Below are 22,108 nucleotides of genomic sequence, written 5' to 3'. Positions count from 1 at the left end.
TTGTTTCCTTGTGCATGCACTCTGCATCTCTCTTTCTCGTTCTAATATCAAGTAAAATGCCCCGGCACTGTGACTCACCTTTGCGAATGAACCAGCGGTTCATAATTACATTTGTGCGTTCACACTGCACCTCTCCTTCTCGTTCTAATATCAATTAAAATGCCCCTGCGTCTTGACTCACATTTGCGTATAAACCAGCAGACCATAGTTCCAGTCGCGCGTAATGTCGAACGACCCATCTGAAAAAAAAATTGGTGCAAAACGAGAACTTCTCAGGAGGTAACCCATCCTTGTACTACTTTCGCCAAAGCACACTTAACTGCGGAGTTCTGATGGGATCCGGTGCATTTGTGCTGGTATGATCACACCTGTTTCATTTTGTGCTGAAAATACATACACTCCTTCTCCTTCCCTCCTCCCTCCCATCATTTGTTTCCTTATGCGTTCACACTGCACCCTCTCCCTCTCGTTCTAATATCGATTAAAATGTCCCTTCTTCTTTACTCTCATTTACGTATAAACCAGCAGACCATAGCTCCAGTCACGCGTAACGTCGAACGACCCGTCTGAAAATAAATTGGTGCGACACGAGGATTTTACAGGAGAACACCCATCCGAGTACTACTCTCGCCCAAGCACACTTAGCTGTGGAGTTCTAATGGCATCCGGTGCATTAGTGCTGGTATGATCACACCTATTTAATTTCGCGCTGCAAATACAAACACTCCGTCTCCTTTCTTCCCCCTTACGTCATTTGTTTCCTTGTGCGTGAGCACTGCACCTCCCGTTCTCATTCAAATATCAAGTAAAATGCCACAGCGCCGTGACTCACATTTGCGATTAAACCTGCAGATCATAATTTAAGTCGCGCGTAACGTCGAAAGAATCATCTGCAAAAAAATGGGTGCAACATTAGGACTTCCCAAGAAAATAGGTGAAATATAAGGACTTCGAAGGAGGTCACCCATCCTAGTACTACTCTCGCCCAAGCACCCTTAACTTGCGGAGTTCTGATAGAATCCGTTGCATTAGTTCTGGTATGATCGCTCATGTTTCATTCTGCGCTGCAAATACATACACTCTTTCTCCTTCCATCCCCCCTCCCTTCATTTGTTTCCTTGTGCGGACATCTCTCATTCTCGTTCTAATATCAAGTAAAATGTCCCGACACCGTGACTCACCTTTGCGAATAAACAAGTGGATCATAATTCTATTCACGCGTAACGTCAAACAACCGATCCGAAAAAAAATGGGTGCAACAACACGAGGACTTCCCAGGAGGTCACCCATCCGAGTACTACTCTCGCCCAAGCACACTTAACTGCGTAGTTTTGATGGGATCCGGTGCATTAGTGCTAGCATGATCGCAACTGTTTAATTTCGCGCTGCAAATACATACACTCCTTTTCCTTTCTTCCCCCACCCGTGATTTGTTTCCTTGTGCGTGCGCACTGCACCTCCCGTTCTCATTCTAATATCAAGAAAAATACCACGGCGCCGTTACTCACATTTGCGAATAAATTTGCGGACCATAATTCAAGTCGCGCGTAATGTCGAAAGAATCATCTGCGAAAAAATGGGTGCAATACGAGGACTTCCATAGAAAATGGGTGAAATATAAGGACTTCGCAGGAGGTCACCCATCCTAGTAAAACTCTCGCCCAAGTACGCTTACCTGCGGAGTTCTGATAGAATCCGTTGCATTAGTGCTGATATGATCTCTCATGTTTCATTCTGCGCTGCAAATACATACACTCTTTCTCTTTCTATCCCTTCTCTCGTCATTTGTTTCCTTGTTCGTGCACTCTACATCTCTCAATCTCGTTATAATATCAAGTAAAATGCCCCGGCACAGTGACTCACCTTTGCGAATGAACCAGCGGTTAATAATTCCATTCGCGCGTAACTTCGAACGACCCATCCGAAAAAAAATGGGTGCAACACGAGGACTTCCCAGGAGGTCACCCATCCGAGTACTACTCTCGCCCAAGCACACTTAAATGCGGAGTTCTGATGGGATCCGGTGCATTAGTGCTGGTATAATTGTACCTGTTTAATTTTGCGCTGCAAATACATACCCTCCTCCTTTCTTCCCCCTCCCGTCATTTGTTTCCTGGTGCGTTCACACTTCACCTCTCCTTCTCGTTCTAATATCAATTAAAATGCCCCTGTGTCTTGACTCACATTTTCGTATAAACCAGCGGACCATAGTTCCAGTCGCGCGTAACGTCGAACTGCCCATCTAAAAAAAAAAACTGGGTGCAACACAAGAACTTCCCAGGAGGTAACCCATCCTTGTACTACTTTCGCCAAAGTGCACTTAACTGCGGAGTTCTGATTGGATCCGGTGCATATGTGCTGGTATGATCGCACCTGTTTAATTTTGTGCTGAAAATACATACACTCCTTCTCCCTCCCTCCCCCCTCCTATCATTTGTTTCCTTGTGCGTTCACACTGCACATCTCCTTCTCGTTCTAATATCGATTAAAATGCCCCTGTTTGTTGACTCACCTTTGCGTATAAACCAGCGGACCATAGTTCAAATCGCGCGTAACGTCGAACGACCCGTCTGAAAAAAAAATTGGTGTGACACGAGGACTTCCAAAGAGGTCACCCATCCGAGTACTACTCTCGCCCAAGAAAACTTAACTGCAGAGTTCTGATGGGATCCAGTGCTTTAGTACTGGTACGATCGCACCTGTTTAATTTCGCGCCGCAAATACATACACTCCTTCTCCTTTCTTGCCCCTCTCGTCATTTGTTTCCTTGTGCGTGGGCACTGCACCTCTCGTTCTCGTTCTAATATCAAGTAAAATGCCACGGCGCCGTGACTCACATTTGCGAATAAACCTGCGGACCATAATTCATGTGGCGCGTAACGTCGAAAGAATCATTTGCAAAAAAATGGGTGCAACACGAGGACTTCCCAAGAAAATGGCTGAAATATTAGGACTTCGCAGGAGGTCACCCATCCTAGTACTACTCTCGCCCAAGCACCCTTAACTTGCGAAGTTCTGATAGAATATGCTGCATTAGTGCTGGTAGGATCGCTCATGTTTCATTCTGCGCTGCAAATACATACACTCTTTCTCCTTCCATCCCCCCTCCCGTCGTTTGTTTCCTTGTGCGTTCACACTTAACCTCTCCTTCTCGTTCTAATATCAAGTAAAATGCCCCACCTTTGTGAATGTCATAATTCCATTCGCGCGTAACGTCGAACGACCCGTCTGAAAAAAAAATTGGTGCGACACGAGGACTTCCAAAGAGGTCACCCATCCGAGTACTACTCTCGCCCAAGCAAACTTAACTGCAGAGTTCTGATGGGATCCGGTGCTTTAGTACTGGTATGATCGCACCTGTTTAATTTCGCGCTGCAAATACATACACTCCTTCTCCATTCTTCCTACTCCTGTCATTTGTTTCCTTGTGCGTGCGCACTGCACCACCCGTTCTCGTTCAAATATCAAGAAAAATGCTACAGCGCCGTGACTCAAATTTACGAATAAACCTGCAGACCATAATTCAAGTCGCGCGTAACGTCGAAAGAATCATCTGCAAAATAATTGGTGCTACACGAGGACTTCCCAGGAGGTAACCCATCCTTGTATTACTTTCTCCGAATCACACTTAACTGTGGAGTTCTGATGGGATCCGGTGCATTTGTGCTGGTACAATCTCGCCTATTTCATTTCGTGCTGAAAATACATACACTCCTTCTCCTTCCCTCCCCCCTCCCATAATTTGTTTCCTTGTGCGTTCACACTGCACCTCTCCTTCTTATTCTAATATCGATTAAAATGCCCCTGCTTCTTGACTCACCTTTGCGTATAAACCAGCGGACCATAGTTCCAGTCGCGCGTAACGTCGAACGACCCGTCTGAAAAAAAATTAGTGCGACACGAGGACTTCCCAAGAGGTCACCCATCCGAGTACTACTCTCGCCCAAGCACACTTAACTGCAGAGTTTTGATGGGATCCGGTGCATTAGTACTGGTATGATCGCACCTGTTTAATTTCGCGCCGCAAATACATACACTCCTTCTCCTTTCTTCCCACTCCTGTCATTTTTTTCCTTGTGCGTGCGCACTGCACCTCCCGTTCTCGTTCAAATATCAAGTAAAATGCTACGGTGCCGTGACTCAAATTTGCGAATAAACCTGCAGACCATAATTCAAGTCGCGCGTAACGTCGAAAGAATCATCTGCAAAAAAATGGGTGCAACACGAGGACTTCCCAAGAAAATGGGTGAAATATAAGGACTTCGCAGGAGGTCACCCATCCTAGTACAACTCTCGCCCAAGCACCCTTAACTTGCAGAGTTCTGATAGAATCCGGTGCATTTGTGCTGGTATTATCGCACTTATTTCATTTGGTGCTGAAAATACATACACTCCTTCTCCTTCCATCCCCCCTCCCGTCATTTGTTTCCTTGTGTGTGCACTCTGCACCTCTCCTTCTCGTTCTAATATCAAGTAAAATGCCCCAGCACCGTGACTCACCTTTGCGAATGAACCAGCGATTCATAATTCCATTTGTGCGTAAAGTCGAACGACCCATCCGAAAAAAAATGGGTGCAACACGAGGACTTCCCAGGAGGTCACCCATCCGAGTACTACTCTCGCCCAAGCACACTTAACTATAAAGTTCTGATGGGATCCGATGCATTAGTGCTGAATGATCGCACCTGTTTCATTTTGCGTTGCAAATACATACATTCCTTCTCCTTTCTTCCCCCTCCCGTCATTTGTTTCCTTATGCGTTCATACTTCACCTCTCCTTCTTGTTCTAATATCAATTAAAATGTCCCTGAGTCTTAACTCACATTTGCGTATAAACCAGCGGACCATAGTTCCTGTCGTGCATAACGTCGAACAACCCATCTGAAAAAAAAATTGGAGCAATACGAGAACTTCCCAAGAAAATGGGTGAAATATAAGGTCTTCGCAGGAGGTCACCCATCCTAGTACTACTTTCGCCCAAGTACGCTTACATGCGGAGTTCTGATAGAATCCGTTGCATTAGTGCTGGTATGATCTCTCATGTTTCATTCTGCGCTGCAAATACATACACTCTTTCTCCTTCTATCCCCCCTTCCGTCATTTGTTTCATTGTTCGTGCACTCTGCATCTCTCATTCTCGTTATAATATCAAGTAAAATGCCCCGGTACCGTGAGTCACCTTTGCGAATGAACCAGCGGTTCATAATTCCATTCGCGCGTAACGTCGAACGACCCATTCGAAAAAAAATGGGTGCAACACGAGGACTTCCCAGGAGGTCACCCTTCCGAGTACTACTCTCGCCCAAGCACACTTAACTGCAGAGTTCTGATGGGATCCGGTGCATTAGTGCTGGTATGATCGCACCTGTTTCATTTGGCACTGCAAATACATATACTCCTTCTCCTTTCTTTCCCCTCCCGTCATTTGTTTCCTGGTGCGTTCACACGTCACCTCTCCTTCTCGTTCTAGTATCAATTAAAATGCCCCTGCGTCTTGACTCACATTTGCGTATAAACCAGCGAACCATAGTTCCAGTCGCGCGTAATGTCAAATGACTCATCTAACAAAAAAAAAAACTGGGTGCAACACGAGAACTTCCCAGGAGGTAACCCGTCCTTGTACTACTTTCGCGAAAGCACACTTAACTGCGGAGTTCTGATGGGATCCGGTGCATATGTGCTGGTATGATCGCGCCTGTTTAATTTTGTGTTAAAAATACATACACTCCTTCTCCTTCCCTTCACCCTCCCATCATTTGTTTCCTTGTGCGTTCACACTGCGCATCTCTTTCTCGTTCTAATATCGATAAAAATGCCCTTGCTTCTTGACTCACATTTGGGTATAAATAAGCGGACCATAGCTCTTGTCGCGCGTAACGTCGAACAACCCATCCGGAAAAAAATTTGTGCGACACGAGAACGTCTCAGAAGGTCACCCATCCGAGTACTACTCTCACCCAAGCACATTTAACTGCGGAGTTCTGATGGGATCCGATGCATTAGTGCTAGTATGATCGCACCTGCTTAATTTTGCGCTGCAAATACATACACTCCTTCTCCTTTCTTCCCCTTTCCGTCATTTGTTTCCTTGTGCGTGCGCACTGCACCTCCCGTTCTCGTTCTAATATTGATTAAAATGCCACGGCGCCATGACTCACATTTGCGAATAAACCTGCGGACTATAAATCAAGTCGCGCGTAACATCGAAAGAATCATCTGCAAAAAAATTGGTGCAACATGAGGACTTCCCAGGAGGTAACCCATCCTTGTACTACTCTCTCCAAAGCACACTTAACTGCGGAGTTCTGATGGGATCCGGTGCATTTGTGCTGGTACGATCTCACCTATTTCATTTCATGCTGAAAATACATAAACTCATTTTCTTTCCCTCCCCCCTCCCATCATTTGTTTCCTTGTGCGTTGACACTGCACCTCTCCTTCTCGTTCTAATATCGATTAAAATGTCCCTGCTTCTTGACTCACCTTTGCGTATAAACCGGCGGACTATAGTTCTAGTCGAGCGTAACGTCGAACAACCCGTCTGACAAAAAATTGGTGTGACACGAGGACTTCCCAGGAGGTCACCCATTTGAGTACTACTCTCGCCCAAGCACACTTAACTGCGGAGTTATGATAGGATCCGGTGCTTTAGTGCTAGTATAATCAAACCTGTTTAATTTCGCGCTGCAAATACATAAACTCATTCTCTTTTATTCCCCCTCCCGTCATTTGTTTCCTTGTGCGTTCGCACCGCACCTCCCGTTCTCGTTCTAATATCAAGTAAAATGCCACGGCACCGTGACTCACATTTGCGAATAAACATGCGGACCATAATTCAAGTCGTGCGTAACGTCAAAAGAATCATCTGTAAAAAAATGGGTGCAACACGAGGACTTCCCAAGAAAATGGGTGAAATATAACGGCTTCGAAGGAGCTCACCCATCTTAGTACTACACTCGCCCAAACACCCTTAACTTGCGGAGTTCTGATAGAATCCGTTGCAATAGTGCTGGTATGATCGCTTATGTTTCATTATGCACTGCAAATACATACACTCTTTCTCCTTCCATCCCCCCTCCCATCATTTATTTCCTTGTGCGTGCACTCTGCATCTCTCCTTCTCGTTCTAATATCAAGTAAAATGCCTCGGCACCGTGACTCACCCTTGGGAATGAACCAGCGGTTCATAATTTCATTCGCGCGTAATGTCGAACGACCCATCCGAAAATAAATAGGTGCAACACGAGGACTTCCCAAGAGGTCACCCATCCAGGTACTACTCATGCCCAAGCACACTTAACTGCGGAGCTCTTATGGGATACTGTGCATTAGTGCTGGTATGATCGCACCTGTTTCATTTTGCGCCGCAAATACATACACTCCTTCTCCTTTCTTCCCCCTCCCGTCATTTGTTTCCTTGTGCGTGTGCATTGCACCTCCCGTTCTCGTTCTAATATCAAGTAAAATGCCACGGCGCCGTGACTCACATTTGCGAATAAACCTGCGGACCATAATTCAAGTGGCGCGTAACGTCGAAAGAATCATCTGCAAAAAAATGGGTGCAACACGAGGACTTCCCAAGAAAATGGCTGAAATATAAGGACTTCGCAGGAGGTCACCCATCCTAGTACTACTCTCGCCCAAGCACCCTTAACTTGCGAAGTTCTGATAGAATATGCTGCATTAGTGCTGGTAGGATCGCTCATGTTTCATTCTGCGCTGCAAATACATACACTCTTTCTCCTTCCATCCCCCCCTCCCGTCGTTTGTTTCCTTGTGTGTTCACACTTAACCTCTCCTTCTCGTTCTAATATCAAGTAAAATGCCCCACCTTTGCGAATGTCATAATTCCATTCGCTTGTGACGTCAAACGACCCCTCCGAAAAATAATGGGTGCAACACGAGGACTTCCCAAGAGGTCACCCATCCGAGTACTACTCTCGCCCAAACACACTTAACTGCGGAGTTCTGATGGGATCTGGTGCTTTAGTGCTGGTATGATCGCACCTGTTTAATTTTGCACTGTAAATACATACACTCCTTCTCCCTTCTTCCCCTTCCCATCATTTGTTTCCTTGTACGTGCGCACTGCACCTCCCGTTCTCGTTCAAATATCAAGTAAAATTTCACGGTGCCGTGACTCATATTTGCGAATAAACCTTCGAACCATAATTGAAGTCGCGTGCAACGTCGAAAGAATCATCTGCAAAAAAATGGGTGCAACACGAGAACTTCCCAAGAAAATGGGTGAAATATAAGGACTTCATAGGAGGTCACCCATCCTAGTACTACTCTCGCCCATGCACCCTTAACTTGGGGAGTTCTGATAGAATTCGTTGCAAAAGTTCTGGTATGATCGCTCATGTTTCATTCTGCGCTGCAAATACATACACTCTTTCTCCTTTCATCCCCCCTCCCGTCATTTGTTACCTTATGCATTCACTCTGCATCTCTCATTCTCGTTCTATTATCAAAGAAAATGCCCCGGCACCGTGACTCACCTTTGCGAATGAACCACCGGTTCATAATTCTATTCGTGCGTAACGTCGAACGACCCATCTGAAAAAAAATTGGTGCAACACGAGGACTTCTCAGGAGGTCACCCATCCGAGTACTACCCTCGCCCAAAGACACTTAACTGCGGAGTTTTAATGGGATCCAATGCATTAGTGCTGGTATGATCGCACCTGTTTCATTTTGCGTTCCAAATATATACACTCCTCCTTTCTTCCCCCTCCCGTCATTTGTTTCCTGGTGCGTTCACACTTCACCTCTCCTTCTCGATCTAATATCAATTAAAATGCCGCTGCGTCTTGACTCACATTTGCGTATAAACCAGCGGACCATAGTTCTAGTCGCGCGTAACGTCGAACGACCCATCTGAAAAAAAAAATGGGTGCAACACCAGAACTTCCCAAGAGGTAACCCATCCATGTACTACTTTCGCCAAAGAATACTTAACTGCGGAGTTCTGATGGGATCCGGTGCATTTGTGCTGGTATGATCGCACCTGTTTCATTTCGTGCTGAAAATACATACACTCCTTCTCCTTCCCTCCCCCCTCCCATCATTTATTTCACTGTGCGTTCACACTGCACCGCTCCTTCTCGCTCAAATATCGATTAAAATGCTCCTGCTTCTTGACTCACATTTGTGTATAAACCAGCGGACCTTAGTTCCAGTCGCGCGTAACGTCGAACGACCCGTCTGAAAAAAAATTTGTGTGACACGATGACTTCCTAGGAGTTTACCCATCCGAGTACTAGTCTTGTCCAAGCACACTTAACAGCGGAGTTCTGATGGGATCCGATGCATTACTGCTGGAATGATCGCAACTGTTTAATTTCGTGCTGCAAATACATACACTCCTTCTCCTTTCTTCCCACTCCCGTCATTTTTTTCCTTGTGCGTGCGCACTGCACCTCCCGTTCTCGTTCAAATATCAAGTAAAATGCCACGGCGGCGTGACTCACATTTGCGAATAAACTTGCGGACCATAATTAATGTCGCGCGTAACGTCGAAAGAATCATCTGTAAAAAAATAGGAGCAGCACGAGAACTTCCCAAGAAAATGGGTGAAATATAAGGACTTTGCAGTAGGTCACCCATCCTAGTACAACTCTCGCCCAAGCACCCTTAACTTGCGGAGTTCTGATAGAATCTGTTGTATTAGTGGTGGTATGATCGCTCATGTTTCATTCTGCGCTGCAAATACATACACTCTTTCTCCTTCCATCCCCCCTCCCGTCATTTATTTCCTTGTGCGTGCACTCTGTATCTCTCCTTCTCGTTCTAATATCAAGTAAAATGCCCCAGCACCGTGACTCACCTTTGCGAATGAACCAGCAGTTCATAATTCCATTCGCACGTAACGTCGAACGACACCCATCCGAAAAAAAATGGGTGCATCACGAGGACTTCCCAGGAGGTCACCCATCCGAGTGATACTCTCTCCCAACCAAACTTAATTGCAGAGTTCTAATAGGATCCAATGCATTAGTGCTGATATGATCGCACCTGTTTCATTTCGTGCTGCAAATACATACACTCCTTCTCCTTTCTTCCCCCTCCCGTCATTTGTTTCCTGGTGCGTTCACACTTCACCTCTCCTTCTCTTTCTAATATCAATTAAAATGCCCCTGCGTCTTGACTCAAATTTGCGTATAAACCAGCGGACCATAGTTCCACTCGGGCGTAACGTCGAACGACCCATCTGAAAAAGAAAATGGATGCAACACGAGAACTTCCCAAGAGGTAACCCATCCTTGTACTACTTTCGCCAAAGCACACTTAACAGCAGAGTTCTGATGGGATCCGGTGCATTTTTGCTGGTATGATCGCACATGTTTCATTTCCGGCTGAAAATACATACACTCCTTCTCTTTCCCTCCCCCCCCCATCATTTGTTTCCTTGTGCATTCATACTGCACCTCTCATTTTCGTTCTAATATCGATTAAAATGTCCCTACTTCTTGACTCACATTTGCCGATAAACCAGCGGACTATAATTCCAGTCGCGCCTAACGTCGAACGAATCGTCTGAAAAAAAATTGGTGGGACACGAGGACTTCCCAGGAGGTCACCCGTCCGAGTACTACTCTTGCCCAAGCACACTTAACTTCGGAGTTCTTATGGGATCCGCTGCAAATACATACACTCCTACTCTTTCTTCCCCCTCCCGTTATTTGTTTCCTGGTGCGTTCACACTTCACCTCAACATCTCGTTCTAATATCAATAAAAATGCCCCTGCGTCATGACTCACATTTGCGTATAAACCAGCGGACCATAGTTCCAGTCGCGCGTAACGTCGAACGACCCATCTAGAAAAAAAAATATGATAGCACTTGTTTCTTTTTGTGCTGAAAATACATACACTCCTTCTCCTTTCCTCCCCCTCCCATCATTTGTTTGTTTGTGTGTTCACACTGCACCTCTCCTTCTCATTCTAATATCGATTAAAATGCCCCAGCTTCTTGACTCACATTTGTGAATAAAACAGCGGACCCTAGTACCAGTCGCGCGTAACGTCGAACGACCCATCTGAAAAAAAATTAGTGCGACGCGAGGACTTCCCAAGAGGTCACCCATCCGAGTACTACTCTCACCCAAGCACACTTAACTGCGGAGTTTTGATGGGATCCGGTGCATTAGTGCTGGTATGATCGCAACTATTTAATTTCGCGCAGCAAATACATAAACTCCTTCTCCTTTCTTCCCCCTCCTGTCATTTGTTTCCTTGTGCGTGCGTACTGCACCTCCCGTTCTCGTTCTAATATCAAGTAAAATGTCACGGCGCCGTGACTCACATTTGTGAAAAAACCTGCTGACCATAATTTAAGTCGCGCGTAACGTCGAAAGAATCATCTGCAAAAAATTGGGTGCAACACGAGTACTTCCCAAGAAAATGGGTGAAATATAAGGACTTCGCAGGAGGTCACCCATTCTTGTACTACTCTCGCCCAAGCACCCTTAACTTGCGGAGTTCTGATAAAATCCGTTGCATTAGTGCTGGTATGATCGCTCATGCTTCATTCTGCGCTGCAAAGACATACACTCTTTCTCCTTCAATCCCCTCTCCTGTCATATGTTTCCTTGTGTGTGCACTCTGCATCACTCCTTCTCGTTCTAATATCAAATAAAATGCCCCGGCACCGTGACTCACCTTTGCGAATGAACCAGCGGTTCATAATTCTTTTCGGGCGAAACGTCGAACGACCCATCCGAAAAAAAATGGGTGCAACACGAGGACTTCCTAGGAGGTCACCCATCAGAGTACTACTCTCACCCAAGCACACTTAACTGCGGAGTTCTGATGGGATCCGGTGCATTAGTGCTGGTATGATCGCACCTGTGTCAATTCGCGCTGCAAATACATAAACTCCTTCTCCTTTCTTCCCCTCCCGTCATTTGTTTCCTTGTGCGTGCGCACTGCACCTCCCGTTCTCGTTCTAATATCAAGTAAAATGCCACGGCACCGTGACTCACATTTGCGAATAAACCTGCGGACTATAAATCAAGTCGCGCGTAACGTCGAAAGAATCATCTGCAAAAAAATTGGTGCAACACGAGGACTTCCCAGGAGGTAACCCATCCATGTACTACTTTCTCCAAAGCACACTTAACTGTGGAGTTCTGATGGGATCCGGTGCATTTGTGCTGGTACGATCTCGCCTATTTCATTTCGTGCTGAAAATACATACACTCCTTCTCCTTCCCTCCTCCCTCCCATCATTTGTTTCCTTGTGCGTTCACACTGCACCTCTCCTTCTCGTTCTAATATCATTTAAAATGCCCCTGCGTCTTGACTCACATTTGTGTATAAACCAGTAGACCATAGTTCCAGTCGCGCGTAACGTCGAACGAACCATCTGAAAAAAAATTGGTGCGACACGAGGACTTCCAGGAGGTCACCCATCCGAGTACTACTATCGCCCAAGCACACTTAACCGCGGAGTTCTGATGGGATCCGGTGCATTAGTGCTGGTATGATCGCACCTGTTTAAATTTGCGCCGCAAATACATACACTCCTTCTCCTTTTTACCCACTCCCGTCATTTGTTTCCCTGTGCGTGCGTACTGCACCTCCCATTCTCGTTCAAATATCAAGTAAAATGCCACGGCGCCATGACTCAAATTTGCGAATAAACCTGAAGACCATAATTCAAGTCACGCATAACTTCGAAAGAATCATCTGCAAAAAAATAGGTGCAACACGAGGACTTCCCAAGAAAATGGGTGAAATATAAGGACTTCGCAAGAGGTCACCCATCCTAGTACTACTATCGCCCAAGCACCCTTAACTTGCGGAGTTCTGATAGAATCCGGTTCATTTGTGCTGGTATTATCGCACCTGTTTCATTTGGTGCTAAAATACATACACTCCTTCTCCTTCCATCCCCACTCCCGTCATTTGTTTCCTTGTGCGTGCGCACTGCACCTCCCGTTCTCGTTGAAATATCAAGTAAAATGCCACGGTGCCGTGACTCAAATTTGCGAATAAACCCGCGCACCATAATTTAAGTCGCGCGTAAAGTCGAAAGAATCATCTACAAAAAAATAGGTGCAACACGAGGACTTCCCAAGAAAATGGGTGAAATATAAGGAGTTCGCAGGAGGTCACCCATCCTAGTACTACTCTCGCCCAAGCACCCTTAACTTGCGGAGTTCTGATAGAATCCGGTGCATTTGTGCTGGTATTATCGCACCTGTTTCATTTGGTGCTGAAAATACATACACTCCTTCTCCTTCCATCCCCACTCCCGTCATTTGTTTCCTTGTGCGTGCACTCTGCATCTCTCCTTCTCGTTCTAATATCAAGTAAAATGCTCTGGCACCGTGACTCACCTTTGCGAATGAACCAGCGGTTCATAATTCCATTCGCGCGTAACGTCGAATGACCCATCCGAAAAAAAATGGGTGCGACACGATAACTTCCCAGGAGGTCACCCATCCAAGTCCTACTCTCGCCCAAGCACACTTAACTGCAGAGTTCTGATGGGATCCGGTGCATTAGTGCTGGTAGGATCGCACCTCTTTAATATCAAGTAAAATGCCACAGCACCGTGACTCACATTTGCGAATAAACCTGCGGACCATAATTCAAGTTGCGCGCAACGTCGAATGAATCATCTGCAAAAAAATGGGTGCAACACGAGAACTTCCCAAGAAAATAGGTGAAATATAAGGACTTCGAAGGAGGTCACACATCCTAGTACTACTCTCGCCCAAGCACCCTTAACTTGGGGAGTTATGATAGAATTCGTTGCATAAGTTCTGGTATGATCGCTCATGTTTCATTTTGCACTGCAAATACATACACTATTTCTCCTTCCATCCCCCCTCCCATCATTTGTTTCCTTGTGCGTACACTCTGCGTCTCTCATTCTCGTTCTAATATCAAGTAAAATGCACCGGCACCGTGACTCACCTTTACAAATGAACCAGCGGTTCATAAATCCATTCGTGCGTAACGTCGAAAGACCCATCTGAAAAAAAATGGGTGCAACACGAGGACTTCACAGGAGGTCACCCATCCGAGTACTACTCTCGCCCAAGCACACTTAACTGCGGAGTTCTGATGGGATCCGGTGCATTAGTGTTGGTATGATCACACCTGTTTCATTTTGCGCTGCAAATACGTACACTCCTTTTCATTTCTTCCCCCTCCCACCATTTGTTTCCTAGTGCGATCACACTTCACCTCTCCTTCTCGTTCTAATATCAATTAAAATGCCCCTGCGTCTTGACTCACATTTGCATATAAACCAGCTGCCCATAGTTCCAGTCGCGTGTAACGTCGAACGACCCATCTGGAAAAAAAAATGGGTGCAACACGAGAACTTCCCAGGAGGTAACCCATCCTTGTATTACTTTCGCCAAAGCACACTTAACTGCAGAGTTCTTATGGGATCCGGTGCATTTGTGCAGGTATGATCGTGCCTGTTTCATTTTGTGTTGAAAATACATACACTCCTTCTCCTTTCCTCCCCCCTCCCATCAATTATTTCCTTGTGCGTTCACATTGCACCTCTCCTTCTCATTCTAATATCGATGAAAATGCTCATGCTTCTTGACTCACATTTGCGTATAAACCAGCGGACAATAGTTCCAGTCGCGCGTAACATCGAACGATCCGTCTGAAAAAAAATTGGTGCGACACGAGGATTTCCCAGAAGGTCACCCATCTGAGTACTACTCTCGCCCAAGCACACTTAACTGCGGAGTTTTGATGGGATCCGATGCATTAGTGCTGGTATGATCGCACCTGTTAAATTTCGCGCTGCAAATACATACACTCTTTCTCTTTTCTTTCCTTTCCCGTCATTTGTTTCCTTTTGCATGCCCACTGCACCTCCAGTTCTCGTTCAAATATCAAGTTAAATGCCACAGTGCCGTGACTCACATCTACGAATAAACTTGCGGACCATAATTCATGTCGCGCATAACGTTGAAAGAATCATCTTCAAAAAAAATGGGTGCAACACGAGAACTTCCAAAAAAATGGGCGAAATATAAGGACTTCACAGGAGGTCACCCATCCAAGTACTACTCTCGCTCAAGCACCCTTAACTTGCAGAGTTCTGATAGAATCCGTTGCATTAGTACTGGTATGATCGCTTATGTTTCATTATGCGCTTCAAATACATACACTCTTTCTCCTTCCATCCCCCCTCCCATCATTTTTTTTCCTTGTGCGTGCACTCTACATGTCTCCTTCTCGTTCTAATATCAAGTAAAATGCTCCGGCACCGTGACTCACTTTTGCGAATGAACCAGCGGTTCATAACCCCATTCGCGCGTAACATCGAACGACCCATCCAAAAAAAATGGCTGCAACACAAGGACTTCCCAGGAGGTCACCCATCCGAGTACTACTCTCGCCCAAGAACACTTAACTGCGGAGTTTTGATGGGATCCGGTGCATTAGTGCTGGTATGATCGAACCTAGTTCATTTCGCGCTGCAAATACATACTCCTTCTCCTTTCTTCCCCCTCCCGTCATTTGTTTCCTGGTGCGTTCACACTTCACCTCTCCTTCTCTTTCTAATATCAATTAAAATGCCCCTGCGTCTTGACACACATTTGCGTATAAACCAGCGGACCATAGTTCTAGTCGCGCGTAACGTCGAACGACCCATCTGAAAAAGAAAATGGGTGCAACACGAAAACTTCCCAAGAGGTAACCCATCCTTTTACTACTTTCGTCAAAGCACACTTAACTGCGGAGTTCTGATGGGATCCGGTGCATTTATGCTGGTATGATCGCACCTGTTACATTTCTGGTTGAAAATACATACACTCCTTCTCTTTCCCTCCCCCCTCCCATCATTTGTTTCCTTATGCGTTCACACTGCACCTCTCCTTCTCATTCTAATATCAATTAAAATGCCCCTGCTTCTTGACTCACATTTGCCTATAAACCAGCGGACCATAATTCCAGTCGCACGTAACGTCGAACGACTCGTCTGAAAAAAAATTGGTGCGACATGAGGACTTCCCAAGAGGTAACCAATCCGAGTACTAGTCTCGCCCAAGCACACTTAACTACGGAGTTCTTATGGGATCCGGTGCATTAGTGCTGGTATGATCGCACCTGCTTAATTTTGCGCTGCAAATACCTACACTCCTTCTCCTTTCTTCCCCCTCCCGTCATTTGTTTCCTTCTGCGTGTGCACTGCACCTCCCGTTCTCGTTCAAATATCAAGTAAAATGCCACAGCGCCGTGACTCACATTTTCGAATAAACCTGCGGACCATAATTCAAGTCGCGCGTACCGTCGAAAGAATCATCTGTAAAAAAATGGGTGCAACACGAGGACTTCCCAAGAAAATGGGTGAAATATAAGGACTTCGCAGGAGGTCACCCATCCTAGTACTACTCTCGCCCAAGCACCCTTAACTTGCGAAGTTCTGATAGAATATGTTGCATTAGTGCTGTTAGGATCGCTCATGTTTCATTCTGCGCTGCAAATACATACACTCTTTCTCCTTCCATCCCCCCCTCCCGTCGTTTGTTTCCTTGTGCGTTCACACTTAACCTCTCCTTCTCGTTCTAATATCATTTAAAATGCCCCTGCGTCTTGACTCACATTTGTGTATAAACCAGTAGACCATAGTTCCAGTCGCGCGTAACGTCAAACGACCCATCTGAAAAAAAAAGGGTGCAACACGAGAACTTCCCAGGAGGTAACCTATCCTTGTACTACTTTCGCCAAAGCACACTTAACTGCGGAGTTCTGATGAGATCTGGTGCATTTGTGCTGGTATAATCGCACCTATTTCATTTGGTGCTGAAAATACATACACTCCTTCTCCTTCCCTCCCCCCTCCCATCATTTGTTTCCTTGTGCGAAGTTCAGATGGGATCCGGTGCATAAGTCCTGGTATGATCGCACCTGTTTAATTTCGCACTGGAAATACATACACTCTTTCTCCTTTCTTCCCCCTTCCGTCATTTGTTTGATTGTGCGTGCGCACTGCACCTCCCGTTTTCATTCAAATATTAAGTAAAATGCCACGGCGCCGTGACTCACATTTGCGAATAAACCTGCAGACCATAATTCAAGTCGCGCATAACGTCGAAAGAATCATCTGCAAAAAAATGGGTGCAATACGAGGACTTCCCAAGAAAATGGGTGAAATATAAGGACTTCGCAGGAGGTCACCCATCCTAGTACTACTCTCGCCCAAACACCCTTAACTTGCGGAGTTCTGATAGAATCGGTTGCATTAGTTCTAGTATGATCGCTCATGTTTCATTCTGTGCTGCAAATACATACACTCTTTCTCCTTCCATCCCCCTACCGTCATTTATTTTCTTGTGCGTGCACTCTGCATCTCTCATTCTCGTTCTAATATCAAGTAAAAATGCCCCGGCACCGTGACTCACCTTTGTGAATGAACCATCGGATCATAATTCCATTCGCGCGTAACGTCGAATGACCCATCCGAAAAAAAATGGGTGCAACACTTGGACTTACCAGGAGGTCACCCATCCGAGTACTACTCTCGCCCAAGCACACTTAACTGCGAAGTTTTGATGGGAACCAGTGCATTAGTGCTGGTATGATCGCACTTGTTTCATTTCAGGCTACAAATACATACCTCCTTCTCCTTTCTTCCCCCTCCCGTCATTTGCTTCTTGGTGCGTTCACACTTCGCCTCTCCTTCTCGTTCTAATATCAATTTAAATGTCCCTACATCCTGACTCACATTTGCGTATAAACCAGCGGACCATAGTTCCAGTCGCGCGTAACATCTAACGACCCATCTAAAAAAAAAAGGGTGCAACACGAGAACTTCCCAGGAGGTAACCCATCCTTGTACTACTTTCGCCAAAGCACACTTAACTGCAGAGTTCTGATAGGATCCGGTGCATTTGTATTGGTATTATCAAGCCTGTTTCATTTGGTGCTGAAAATACATAGACTCCCTCTCCTTCCCTCCCCCCACCCATCTTTTGTTTCCTGGTGCGTTCACACTGCACCTCTCCTTCTCGTTCTAATATCGATTAAATTTCTCATGCTTCTTGACTCACATTTGCGTATAAACCAGCGGACCATTGCTCCAGTCGCGCGTAACGTCGTACGACCTGTCTGAAAAAAAATTGGTTCCACACGACGACTTTCTAGGAGGTCACCCATCCGAGTACTACTCTCATCCAAGTACACTTAACTACGGAGTTCTGATGGGATCCGGTGCATTAGTGCTGGTATAATCGCACCTATTTAATTTTGCGCTACAAATACATACACTCTTTCTCCTTTCTTCCCCCTCCCATCATTTGTTTGCTTGTGCGTGCGCACTGCACCTCCCGTTCTTGTTCAAATATCAAGTAAAATGTCACGGCGCCGTGACTCACATTTGCATATAAACCTGCGGACCATAATTCAAGTCGCGCGTAACATTGAAAGAATCATCTGCAAAAAAATGAGTGCAACACGAGGACTTCCCAAGAAAATGGGTGAAATATAAAGACTTCGCAGGGGGTCACCCATCCTAGTACTACTCTCGCCCAAGCACCCTTACCTAGGAGATCTTATAGAATCCGTTGCATTAGTGCTGGTATGATCACTCATGTTTTATTCTGCGCTGCAAATACATACACTCTTTCTCCTTCTATCCCCCATCCCGATATTTATTTCGTTGTGCGTGCACTCTGCATCTCTCCTTCTCATTCTAATATCAAGTTAAATGCCCCGGCACCGTGACTCACCTTTGCAAATGAACCAGCGGTTCATAATTCCATTTGCGCGTAATGTCGAACGACCCATTCGAAAAAAAATGGGTGCACACGAGGACTTCCTAGGAGGTCACCCATCAGAGTACTACTCTCGTCCAAGCACACTTAACTGTGGAGTTTTGATGGGATCCGGTGCATTAGTGCTAGTATGATCGCACCTGTTTCATTTTGCGCTGCAAATACATACACTCCTTCTCTTTTCTTCCCCCTCCCACCATTTGTTTCCTAGTGCGATCACACTTCACCTCTCCTTCTCGTTCTAATATCAATTAAAATGCCCCTGCGTCTTGACTCACATTTGCGTATAAACCAGCTGACCATAGTTCCAGTCGCGCGTAACATCGAACGACCCATCTGAAAAAAAAAATTGGTGCAACACGAGAACTTCCCAAGAAAATGGGTGAAATATAAGGACTTCACAGGATGGCATTTCCTTTTTTCCAATATCTACATTCGTACTTGATCATAGTCCAAATTTGGACCTGCCAAAAATTCATATGGATGATTTTTCTATAAATCTTTTAAGATATGCTACATCTCTGCTACAATCCATGGTCATATTATGATATTGGTCCAATTCCTGCCACAAGTTTTCTAACATGTTAGGATATTTATTTACTAATTTGTGCCCTTAATTTATAGACTGTCTTAATTATCAAGTCATAAATTTGTGCAACATCATTGACTATAGAGTAGATTTCATCGATTGTATCCTACACCACTTTGGATATGGGAAGGAACATTACAGTTTTCCTTATTTCTATAGTCATGGAGTTCTAGAGTCATCTCATAATCATGAATTCTCTTCATCCCAAGCATCAAATATAGGGTCTCCGGAATTCAGTCCGATACCCATAAGATGACTAAGCTTTGGGGTGGTTCGAATTAATCAGAATCAGCTCAAATAATCCTTTCCTATAAAGCAATATGCCACCTAAATTGGCTAAAATCCGGTGATGAGAGTTCTCACGTGGGAATGCGCTCTAGTGTTTTGGGATGTTACCCCCAACATAGTCTTAAAAATCTGAGGCAATTATATCTGATTAAATAAGCAAAAATAAGAGTTTTATCAGTAGGACAGCAGTTGTGGCGTGGCTGAGCACTCGTGTCTGGAGGCTCCCATTGGCCAAACAGGGGCTATGCAGAACAGGTCCAAAACAGGAGATAAAGTGTGCAGCGGACAAGGTGTGAAATAGAGCAAAACAGAGCATGTAAGGGGTTGAATAGAGTAAAACAAAGCAATTCACAGATAACGTGCCGAACAGAGTAAAACTGAGTAAAAACAAAGAAAGTGTGCAGCAGAACAGAAAGCAGCAGATGAAGTATGCAAAAATATAGCCGAAACAGAGCAACAAATGGATTGGGAACAGAGGCAAAATAGAACACTTGCTGAAGCAAAACAGAGACAAAACAGAGCACCAGCTGGAGTAAAAACATAGGCGAAACAGAGTTCACAAGATAGGGCAATGTTGCTTGCTACTGTTCTGGTTAGATGCGGCTGCTGTTCTAGCTGAAAAAAGGGGCACTTTCCAGCATTGAAGGCCTGCTTGTATTTTATGTAGGCTAGCTATGAAAACTGGATGTGGGTTTAGAGTTTTTCTTTTTTTCTTTTGGCAATAAAAGCTAGTTCAGGGTTTTTAGAAAAAATATAGGGTTTCTTTAACCTGGCTCTGAACCATGTTTAGAATAACTTGATGTGTTTCTATTGAATATTACAGTTCTATATATACAAGGAAAAAGTAAATAAATAATTAATTATAATTAATTAGAAATGGTGTAATTTGCCGTTTAACCTAATCTACTTCCTCTTTAACATGCTAATGTTCTTAGTCAGAACAATAATAACTTCTTTTTCAAAGTAATATGGAAATCGGGTGCAACTCCAAGAATCTCATTTTTTGCCTGGGAAGCAGCAAAAGGCCACATTCTTACCCTTTACAACTTAATGAAAAGAGATTTCACAATTGTTGATAGATGTTTCTTAGGTAAAAATAATTTTCAAACATATAACCACATGCTTTTAGGCTGTACGGTTTCACGGCACCTATGGAACATCATTATTGGGTCACGAACAACAACATACATACAAAGTCCTAGCATGGGAAGGCATCAGCAGCAAAAGAAAAATGTTAAGACTAATCCCACTTACCATAATGTGGGTCTTTTGGAAAGAGAGAAACAATTACGCTTTTAAAGTAATAGAACTTGATTTTAACCAAATCATTGATTGTTGGTTTCACAATTTTGGTTCCATTATTTTTGGACATAATATCGACTTTATCGGTAATCTTGGTTTTATTGTCGATAGTTTAATCGAATTGTAAATACATCATCAATACAACTCCACACTTTTATTTTTTAAAAAAATACCCAAATTTTCTTCCTCTTTAGCTTAAAAAAAAACCCTAATTTTCTTCCTCTTTAACATCATACCCTTTAACCTAATTTATTATCGGTAGTAGCATGCTAAGTTAAGAAAACTATGCACCTCGGCCACATTAGTTGGCGGACTCCAGCTGATCATCGATTCTACCTTGGACGGGTCTATAGAAACTCCTTCATTTTAGATTACATGACCAAGAAAAGAAACTTGATCCAACCAAAAGGAGTACTTCCTTAGTTTTGCATATAGTTGGTTTTGGTGAAGAGTCTCCAACACTTCAGCCAAATGTACAGTGTGCTCCTCACGGCTTTTGGAACAGATGAGAATGTCATTAATAAAAATGATGATGTACTGATCTAATGCGTGCTGGAACACTTTGTTCATTGATCCATGAAGGTTGTTGGGGCATTGGTCAATCCGAACGACATCACCCTGAACTCGTATAAACCGTACTTGCACCAAAAGGTAGTTTTTGGAATATCTTCTCCTTTAACTCTCAACTGGTGATACTCGGGCCTGAGATGGATCTTAGAGAAGACTGTGGCTCCTTACAGTTGATTGAAGAGATCGTCGATATGAGGTAAGGGATACTTGCGTTTAACAGTCACTCAATTGAGTTCCCTATAGTCCACACAGAGTCGAATGAAACTATCATTTTTCTTTACAAACAATATCGTAGCGCCCCAAGGGGAATGGCTAGGGTGAATGACTTTCCAGGTGATAACGTTAAAAAGCTGATCTTCCAACTCTATTAACTTAGCGCGACTCATGCAATACGTGGGCTTCAAGATCGACTGGGTTTCAGGCAACAAAGCAATCAATAACTCTACCTCACATAGGGGAGGTAGACCAGGAAGTTCGATGGGAAAGACATCCAAATAATTATAAACAATTGGTAGGGAACATACAACAAGATTAACGCCGATATTTTTATTCATTCAATTGTTAGGAAAATGATAACAATAACTTTAATTTCTCTTTCA

General features: G+C 44.5%; 2 non-coding genes and 31 pseudogenes across 2 annotated transcripts; all 33 read right to left on the bottom strand.

Moving 5' to 3' along the window:
• Positions 1–251: 251 nt before the first annotated feature.
• Positions 252–370, bottom strand: LOC148251311 (5S ribosomal RNA; annotated as a pseudogene).
• A 207-nt stretch (positions 371–577) lies between these two features.
• On the bottom strand, positions 578–696 carry LOC148251310 (5S ribosomal RNA; annotated as a pseudogene).
• Positions 697–1,253: 557 nt separating this feature from the next.
• On the bottom strand, positions 1,254–1,372 carry LOC148251309 (5S ribosomal RNA; annotated as a pseudogene).
• A 560-nt stretch (positions 1,373–1,932) lies between these two features.
• On the bottom strand, positions 1,933–2,051 carry LOC148251308 (5S ribosomal RNA; annotated as a pseudogene).
• Positions 2,052–2,256: 205 nt separating this feature from the next.
• LOC148251307 (5S ribosomal RNA) lies at positions 2,257–2,375 on the bottom strand (annotated as a pseudogene).
• A 207-nt stretch (positions 2,376–2,582) lies between these two features.
• Positions 2,583–2,701, bottom strand: LOC148251306 (5S ribosomal RNA; annotated as a pseudogene).
• A 539-nt stretch (positions 2,702–3,240) lies between these two features.
• LOC148251305 (5S ribosomal RNA) lies at positions 3,241–3,359 on the bottom strand (annotated as a pseudogene).
• Positions 3,360–3,889: 530 nt separating this feature from the next.
• LOC148251304 (5S ribosomal RNA) lies at positions 3,890–4,008 on the bottom strand (annotated as a pseudogene).
• Positions 4,009–4,569: 561 nt separating this feature from the next.
• LOC148251303 (5S ribosomal RNA) lies at positions 4,570–4,687 on the bottom strand (annotated as a pseudogene).
• Positions 4,688–5,248: 561 nt separating this feature from the next.
• Positions 5,249–5,367, bottom strand: LOC148251302 (5S ribosomal RNA). Its single transcript, XR_015815159.1, has one exon. It is a non-coding gene; the product is annotated as a 5S ribosomal RNA (ribosomal RNA).
• A 211-nt stretch (positions 5,368–5,578) lies between these two features.
• Positions 5,579–5,697, bottom strand: LOC148251301 (5S ribosomal RNA; annotated as a pseudogene).
• A 206-nt stretch (positions 5,698–5,903) lies between these two features.
• Positions 5,904–6,022, bottom strand: LOC148251300 (5S ribosomal RNA; annotated as a pseudogene).
• A 205-nt stretch (positions 6,023–6,227) lies between these two features.
• Positions 6,228–6,346, bottom strand: LOC148251299 (5S ribosomal RNA; annotated as a pseudogene).
• A 206-nt stretch (positions 6,347–6,552) lies between these two features.
• On the bottom strand, positions 6,553–6,671 carry LOC148251298 (5S ribosomal RNA; annotated as a pseudogene).
• A 561-nt stretch (positions 6,672–7,232) lies between these two features.
• On the bottom strand, positions 7,233–7,351 carry LOC148251297 (5S ribosomal RNA; annotated as a pseudogene).
• Positions 7,352–7,890: 539 nt separating this feature from the next.
• Positions 7,891–8,009, bottom strand: LOC148251296 (5S ribosomal RNA). The gene has a single exon (XR_015815217.1). It is a non-coding gene; the product is annotated as a 5S ribosomal RNA (ribosomal RNA).
• Positions 8,010–8,570: 561 nt separating this feature from the next.
• LOC148251295 (5S ribosomal RNA) lies at positions 8,571–8,689 on the bottom strand (annotated as a pseudogene).
• Positions 8,690–8,893: 204 nt separating this feature from the next.
• Positions 8,894–9,012, bottom strand: LOC148251294 (5S ribosomal RNA; annotated as a pseudogene).
• Positions 9,013–10,226: 1,214 nt separating this feature from the next.
• On the bottom strand, positions 10,227–10,345 carry LOC148251293 (5S ribosomal RNA; annotated as a pseudogene).
• A 707-nt stretch (positions 10,346–11,052) lies between these two features.
• On the bottom strand, positions 11,053–11,171 carry LOC148251292 (5S ribosomal RNA; annotated as a pseudogene).
• Positions 11,172–11,732: 561 nt separating this feature from the next.
• Positions 11,733–11,851, bottom strand: LOC148251291 (5S ribosomal RNA; annotated as a pseudogene).
• Positions 11,852–12,380: 529 nt separating this feature from the next.
• On the bottom strand, positions 12,381–12,498 carry LOC148251290 (5S ribosomal RNA; annotated as a pseudogene).
• Positions 12,499–13,088: 590 nt separating this feature from the next.
• Positions 13,089–13,208, bottom strand: LOC148251289 (5S ribosomal RNA; annotated as a pseudogene).
• A 206-nt stretch (positions 13,209–13,414) lies between these two features.
• LOC148251288 (5S ribosomal RNA) lies at positions 13,415–13,533 on the bottom strand (annotated as a pseudogene).
• Positions 13,534–13,997: 464 nt separating this feature from the next.
• Positions 13,998–14,116, bottom strand: LOC148251287 (5S ribosomal RNA; annotated as a pseudogene).
• A 207-nt stretch (positions 14,117–14,323) lies between these two features.
• On the bottom strand, positions 14,324–14,442 carry LOC148251286 (5S ribosomal RNA; annotated as a pseudogene).
• A 206-nt stretch (positions 14,443–14,648) lies between these two features.
• On the bottom strand, positions 14,649–14,767 carry LOC148251285 (5S ribosomal RNA; annotated as a pseudogene).
• A 561-nt stretch (positions 14,768–15,328) lies between these two features.
• LOC148251284 (5S ribosomal RNA) lies at positions 15,329–15,447 on the bottom strand (annotated as a pseudogene).
• A 205-nt stretch (positions 15,448–15,652) lies between these two features.
• On the bottom strand, positions 15,653–15,771 carry LOC148251283 (5S ribosomal RNA; annotated as a pseudogene).
• A 206-nt stretch (positions 15,772–15,977) lies between these two features.
• LOC148251282 (5S ribosomal RNA) lies at positions 15,978–16,096 on the bottom strand (annotated as a pseudogene).
• Positions 16,097–16,658: 562 nt separating this feature from the next.
• LOC148251281 (5S ribosomal RNA) lies at positions 16,659–16,777 on the bottom strand (annotated as a pseudogene).
• A 681-nt stretch (positions 16,778–17,458) lies between these two features.
• LOC148251280 (5S ribosomal RNA) lies at positions 17,459–17,577 on the bottom strand (annotated as a pseudogene).
• A 1,207-nt stretch (positions 17,578–18,784) lies between these two features.
• LOC148251279 (5S ribosomal RNA) lies at positions 18,785–18,902 on the bottom strand (annotated as a pseudogene).
• Positions 18,903–22,108: the final 3,206 nt, after the last annotated feature.

This window comes from Carica papaya, chromosome 8 (genome assembly GCF_054855325.1).
Source record: "Carica papaya isolate Zhongbai chromosome 8, ASM5485532v1, whole genome shotgun sequence".
Lineage (NCBI taxonomy): Eukaryota > Viridiplantae > Streptophyta > Magnoliopsida > Brassicales > Caricaceae > Carica > Carica papaya.
Note: the sequence above shows the minus strand (reverse complement) of the source record. Positions and strands in the feature narration are given on the sequence as shown.